The 7,906-nt window shown below is 39.3% G+C and overlaps 1 pseudogene; it reads left to right on the top strand.

The window, feature by feature from the left end:
• The first annotated feature begins 2,166 nt into the window (after positions 1 to 2,166).
• LOC117940286 lies at positions 2,167 to 2,289 on the top strand (annotated as a pseudogene).
• The last annotated feature ends 5,617 nt before the right edge of the window (positions 2,290 to 7,906 follow it).

Raw genomic sequence — 7,906 nt, 5'->3', positions numbered from 1 at the left:
TGTGATTGGCTGCTTAGAAATTAAGTGTTAACGAGCAGTTGGACAGGTGTACCTAATAAAGTGGCCAGTGAGTGTATACATCTACTTCATTTGAGCCAATGCCAACTCTGAACGTTTGACCGTGAAGTGATTTGAACACATAATCTTCTGATCTGGAGTCAGACGCGCTACCATTGCACCACGAGGTTTACTGATTAACACATATACACATCAACTTTATTTCATAAATGCATATACACATCAACTTTATTTCAGATTAATGCATTTACACATCAACTTTCTTTTGGATTAATGCATTTATACATCAACTTTATTTAGGATCAATACATATACACATAAACTTTCTTTTAGATTAATGCATATACACATCAACTTTATGTCAGAATAATGCATATACACATCAACTTTCTTTTAGACTATGGCATATACGTATCAACTTTATTTTTGATTAATTCATATACACATAAACTTTATCTCAGAATAATTCATATACGCATCAACTTTCTTTCAGATTAATACATGTACACATCAACTTTATTTCAGATTAATGAATATACACATCTACTTTCTTTGAAATTAATGCATATACACATCTACTTTCTTGTCATTATATCATCAACATTAATTATGTCATCATCACTGTTCATCATGTCATCATCACATTTCAATATGTCATATATACATATCCAGTGTCTTTTAGATTAATGCATATACACATCAAATTTATTTTTGATTAATGAACATGAACATAGACTTTATCTCAGAATATTTCATATACACATAAATTTTATTTCAGATTAATGCATATACACATCAACTTCCTTTTAGATTAATGCATTTACACATCAACTTTCTTTCAGATTAATATATATACACAAACTTTATGTCAGAATAATGCTATTACACATCAACTATCTTTTAGATTAATGCATATACACATCAACTTTCTTTTCATTATATCATCAACATTATGTCATCATCAATATTTATTATGTCATCATCACAATTCATTATGTTATATATACACATCAACTCTCTTTTAGATTAATCCATATAAACTTCATGTCAGCAAAATGCATATATACATCAACTTTCTTTTGAGCCAATGCCAACTCTGAACATTTGACCCCGACGTGATTTGAACACGTAACCTTCTGACCTGGAGTCAAACGCGCTTTCGTTGCGCCACGAGGTCTACTGATAAACAGTTATACACATCAACTTTTTTCCATAAATGCATATACTCATAGACTTGATTTCAGGTTAATTCATGTACGCATAAAATTTATTTTTGATTAAAACATACACATATGAACTTTATTTCAGATTAATGCATATACACAAACTTTCTTTCAGATTAATATCTATACACATAAACTTTATGTCAGAATAATGCTAATACACATCAACTCTCTTTTAGATTAATCTATATAAACTTCAACTTTATGTCAGAAAAATGCATATATACATCAACTTTCTTTTGAGCCAATGCCAACTCTGAACAATTGACACCCGACGTGATTTGAACACGTAACCTTCTGACCTGGAGTCAAATGCGCTTTCGTTGCGCCACGAGGTCTACTGATAAACAGTTATACACATCAACTTTTTTCCATAAATGCATATACTCATAGACTTGATTTCAGGTTAATTCATGTACGCATACAATTTATTTTTGATTAAAACATACACATATGAACTTTATTTCAGATTAATGCATATACACAAACTTTCTTTCAGATTAATATATATACACATAAACTTCATGTCAGAATAATGCTAATACACATCAACTATCTTTTAGATTAATGCATTTACACATCAACTTTCTTTTCATATTATCATCAACATTCATTATGTCATCATCACTGTTCATCAAGTCATCATCACCATTCATTATGTCATATACACAGATCCACTGTCTTTTAGATTAATCCATATACACATCAACGTTTTTTTCATAAACGCATGCACACATCAACTTTCTTTTTGAATAATGCATATGAACTTCAACTTTATATCAGAAAAATGCATATATACATCAACTTTCTTTTGAGCCAATGCCAACTCTAAACATTTGACCCCAACGTGATTTGAACACGTAACCTTCTGATCTGGAGTCAGACGCGCCAGCGTTGCAACACGAGGTCTACTGATTAACACATGTTCTCTAGCAGGGGACAACATATTAAATGGATTTTTAGCAATGGGAGTTGAAAAAGGGGCTTGCTCCATTCACTCCACGCATCGACCTGGTATTGCAGCGTTGCCGGGAACGGTGCAAACATCTTCTGTCTTGTGGAAAATCTAAAATCAATGCACGTGGAGCTGCCCGTTGATCAACACGGAACTGGACCTGAAGAGACACGCCTTGCAGTGGCTGGCTGATTTTACGGGCAGAAGTTGTTGCAAAAACTTAATGATCTGTGAAACCTCGCTGGATTTCTGGAATCAAAACGTAGTGATAATACTTGACGAGATAAAGCCACACAAAGGTGTAGCAAGATATGCACTACTGATTGGCAGAAAAAACAGCAAGGTCAAAATATTGGCCCTGTGACAATGTGGGAATAGGTGAGGCCTCGGATTTGGAGAGCGGCACTGTTATAAGATATATTCGATGTACTATATTCAACTATATTCAACTGCTTGGCTGTGTAGCAATATAGGGGTGACGACACATCCGTGTAAAAGGGCAGAGTACTGAGAACTCTAGCCCCACCTAGAGTCAAGTGCTCGTAACCTCTGACTCTATAACACTGTAAATAAGGAGTGAAAGCTCTCACATGATGACATGACTGAAAATCGAAAGAAGAGGTCATTGTCTGATGCCTACAGAGTATGACAAACAGGAGGGAATGTTATAAGATATATTCGATGTACTATATTCAACTATATTCAACTGCTTGGCTGTGTAGCAATATAGGGGTGATTGTCACACTCTGTTCTCATAAAAGCTTATGCAAGCATTTCACAGGATGTTCTTTTTGTTGAAACATGTATCTCACTAAAGCACAAGGACGAAGGCCCAAACGGTTAGGACTGACACACACACACTACTCTGTTTGTATCAGTCCGGTTAGGACTGATACCACACACACTCACACACTATTCTGTTTGTATCAACCTATAAATAAAGGAACAAGGAACTGTCTCGGCGCGACTCTCTTGGGCGTTTCAGCCTAGCAGGTTGCCCTTTGTACAAAGTAGTTTGGTTGTCCCGTGATATCTCTTGAGCCATCTTGAACGTGAAGAGAGAAATCTCTTAACATATTTCTGGTCCTTCGAGCTGGATTCTGGTGACTGTGTTGGCGACGCCGGAAGAATATTCACCGAAGCCTGTCGACAGCCAGCCTCCAGTACAGAGGGGCTGAAAGCCCGGTGGCGTAAATTCGTCCCGGCCGGTGAATAGGGGGTTCAAGACACCGGATCCAAAACTTGCGATTGGCAAGAGGGAGGTGAGATACGGAACACCATACGAATGAATGCATAAGGTCAGAAAAACAGTCAGTCAGAACTGTTTTAGAGTAATACAGTCAGTCAGAACTGTTTAAGAGCGATACAGTCAGTCAAAACTGTTTAAGAGCGATACAGTCAGTCAGAACTGTTTCATGAGGGTCAGTCAGAACCCAGACAAGAAATACAGTGACAAAGAAACGCATAACCTTGAAGGAACAGTTTATGAGTGTGTATGTGAATATGCACAGGACGACAGGAAAAGGTAACAAAAAGGTTTAATCCACAAAAACCAAGGGACAGGAGATGGTGAAGGTGTAAGTGGTAATCCAGTCCGGGGAAGCTGCACAGATAGGTGACGGAACACAGTATCTGTGACGGAATGAAAAAACAAAGTTAGTCAATAGCAAAGTTTAGTAAAGCAACGAATACTAACTGACTGGCCTAGTTACCACTTGGGAGTATGTAACGAACTGGCGCTGAGGAGGTGGTCAGCCTGGGTATTAATACTGTGGTGGTGGTGATGATGACGAGAAGCAGCTGTGCAGGTAGACGGATAATGGAGATGAATTGCAGCTGTGCTGGCAGACCGTTCCCTCCAGGACGCCCTCGTGTGGCGGACAGATAACACAACACAGACACACTGGGGAAAGGGAGGAATGGGATACAAAAGGCAGCAGAACCACAACAGAATATGAATGAATAATATCACTGAAGTCAATTTAAAGGGTCTATAGAGACTGACACAGTGATAGTTTGTTGTTTTGTCATTTACAAAAGAAGTACTGACGTCTAAAAGACAAAAGGTTGGACACAGTCCATAAAAACAGCACCGCACCAGGTTAGATGGTGTAGAAGGGCGTGTTGTTGTCCTGTCTCAAAACTTGTGTGTCAGTGAATTTTGTGAATGATCCTTTTTGTACTAAAATACGAAACTGGGGACGGAATAATTCAAGAGGTCCGATATAGTTTATCACCAGAACAATATACTGTTGACACTCCTGATTGCATAGTAGATATCAGTATTTCACCAAGTCAAATACAGACTAATATAATACCTAGCGAACAGGATAGTCTCCGAGAACTATATTTCCTGTGTCAGGTAAATCACCCAGATAATGAATAATGGGTAAGACACAGAGCAAAGAAAACAAGTTAGAAGAAAGAGTCCAAGCAAGTTTGGAGGGAGATGAAAGGTATATGGAACAACAATATCCAGGAGCAGGCCAGATTAGTAGAGACCGATGGAGAAAAAAGCACAAGTACAAGTAACAAATTTGTACATGTCACCAGAAGGAGAACTAGCAGCAGCTGTTATGCTGACAGAAGAACAGAAAGAGCTGTTTAAAGGAAGATATGTACCACATATCTCACCGAGAAAGAAAACTGATCATACATGGCACAGCCTAGGGCGAATGGTGGCGATAGCTGAAAAGGGAAGCTACATGGGAAATGATAATGATGGGTGGAGGACAGACAGCAAGACTGGCTATAAAAAGAAAACAGTTGAGTGGAGAGTTAGAGTTACTCCCACCACCCACTTAGACAGTACCAGCTGATTAAGAGTGTTATCCATGGATGCACTGACTGAGGAACAACAGGGAGAGCTAGATAGCCTCGCAAGTGACCTATGGTCTAAAGGACCAACAGACGTAGGATTAGTAAAAGGTGTACAGACTGTAGATGTAAAGGTCATATCAACCAGAACACCAAAAGTACGCCAATATCCAATTTCTAAGGAAGCTACAGCTGGCATAGAGCCAGTTATAACTTGATTGTTAAAAAACGGAATCTTACAAGAAACAACATTGTCAGAAGTCACATGTTTAACTCCTATATTCCCAGTAAGGAAACAAGCAGCAGGAAAATGGCGAATGATTCAAGACCTGCGCTCTGTAAATGAAATAGTACAAAAAGAGGAAGTCACTGTAGCAAATCCACACACCATCATGAATAGTATATGACCCACAGCAAAGTGGTTCTCAGTCATTGACCTCTCTAATACATTTTCTCCGTTCCCCTTAGTAGGGAAGCACAAAGATTGTTTGGATTTGCCCTAAATGGCAAGATATATACATCAACCAGGCTGCCACAGGGGTTCGTCAATAGTCCCACTATATATTCCAAGGTGTTAACAGCATCTATGTCAACTTGCCCCCCGTTGGAAAATGGGCAATACCTCCTTTATGTAGATGATATTCTAGTAACAGGAGCCACAAGAGAAACATGCAGAAAAAACACATTGATGGTGTTGAGGCACCTCGCACAGGAGGGGCACAAAGTATCAAAATCCAAGTTACAATTTGTCCAACAGAAAGTAGCATACTTAGGACACATGTTATCAGCGGAAGGGAAAGAATTGTTACCCACTAGGAAGCAAGCAATTCAACAGACTCCAAAGCCTGAAACTAAACAACAAATGATGTAATTTTTAGGGCTATGTAACTTCTGCAGGGCATGGATCCCTGAATACTCCATAATGATCCAGCCCTTAATGAATTCTATACATGGTCTTAATATGGCCATGAGAGATAAAGTCACCTGGTCACCTGAGATGACCAATGCTTTGGAGAAACTAAAAGGGGAATTACAGACAAATGCTATTATGGCACTACCTGTCTACCGTAAACCATTCAAGCTATTAGTGGCACACAAAGATATTTACATGACAGCAGTACTGACTCAAAAGTGGGGGGAAAAAAATAGACCTCTGGCATTTTACTCTAGGCAACTTGACTCTATTGCAAGCGGGTTTCCAGATTGCGTACGTGGGTGTTGTGCAGCATATGAAGCAATTCTGGCTTGTGCAGATGTAGTATTAGGACACAATGTTACAATTTGTGTTCCGCACACAATTCAAGAAATATTATTGCACGCTCACTTGCCGTTTGTTACACATGCCAGACATCTAAAATTGATCAGTTTACTGCTGTCACGAGATAACACAGAAGTGTGCAGGCATAAATATAGCAGGAGCTGTAGCCATATCCACAGACGGAACACCGCACAGCTGCGTCTCTGAGATAGAGAAATACACTCGTCCGCGCGCTGACATTTCACAACAGCCAATAATAGGAAACAAAGATATTTTTGTAGATGGTTCAGCATCCAAAGACGGCACTGGAACTAACCGTGTGGGTTACGCAGTAACTACACTGACAGAAGTATTAGAAGCAGGAACATTACCGCGCACAACCTCAGCACAAACAGCGGAGCTTGTGGCAGTAATACGTGCATGCCAAATGCATGAAGGACAGGACATTAATATTTACACAGACAGTCAGTACGTCTTTGGAGCAGTACACCATTTTGCAAAAATATGGAAACATAGAGGGTTTAAAACCTCTAGTGGAAAAATTTTAACACACGCAGGTGTCTTACAAGACCTATTAGATGCAGTGTGCCTCCCACACTCACTAGCTTTATGCAAATGTGCAGCACACAAAACAGATGAATCATACATTACTAAAGGGAACAACTTTGCAGACAAGGCAGCGAAGGCCGCTGCCCTGCAAACACATGAGGCCACAAGCATATACCACACAGATATAATCACCACAGACATACTAAAGGATCAACAACTCACTGCCCCAACCAAAGAAATACGACAATGGATAAACAGGGGCGCCACTTTAGTTAATGACGTCTATACCATCGACAACAAACCAGTTTTACCAAAATCCCTACACCAGACAACAGCATTAGTGACCCATAGTTTATCACATGTGTCAACCGGAAGGATGTTAAATATGGTAAATAACTATTTCTATACAATCAATTTTGAAAGCTCAGCTAAAATGTTTGTAGCTCGATGTATGATATGTCTAAAAACTCAAACAACTCACAGGGCCGATTGCGGCCAAAAAGAGGTCAATTCCCTACACCTCCCCATCCATTGCATACCGTACATATGGACTTCATTGAATTAAATCATGAGAAGGGTGTTAAGTATGCACTGGTAATTATTGATCAATTATCTAAATGGGTTGAGATATATCCAGCCACGTCAGCAGATGCAGTAACAGTGGCAAAAGCTTTATGCAACCATTACATACCTACTTATGGATTACCATCTATAATCCGTTCAGATAATGTCGGCGACAGAAATGTTAGGGATAAATTTAAAACACCACTGTGTTTACCGGCCGCAGAGCGCAGGGCTCGTCGAGAGAACAAATGGCACAATTAAACAACGTCTAAGAAAAACAATGGAAGAAACAGGGAGAGCGTGGCCAGATTGTTTAGCGTTGGTAAAAATGTGGATGCGAATGACAGCCACAGCCTCAGGCCTGACACCATTTGAAATAGTGTATGGACGAACATTCCCATTACCTATTTATAACGGCCCTGTAGAAAAGGCAGACAAGGAGCTCACTTTAGCTGACTGGATGAGACAAATGTTAGATCAGAAAGAAATAATTGAGACTAACCGTGTCCCAGATGGAAATGT

Source organism: Etheostoma cragini, unplaced genomic scaffold (assembly GCF_013103735.1).
Source record: "Etheostoma cragini isolate CJK2018 unplaced genomic scaffold, CSU_Ecrag_1.0 ScbMSFa_2112, whole genome shotgun sequence".
Classification (NCBI taxonomy): Eukaryota; Metazoa; Chordata; class Actinopteri; order Perciformes; family Percidae; genus Etheostoma; species Etheostoma cragini.
Note: the sequence above shows the minus strand (reverse complement) of the source record. Positions and strands in the feature narration are given on the sequence as shown.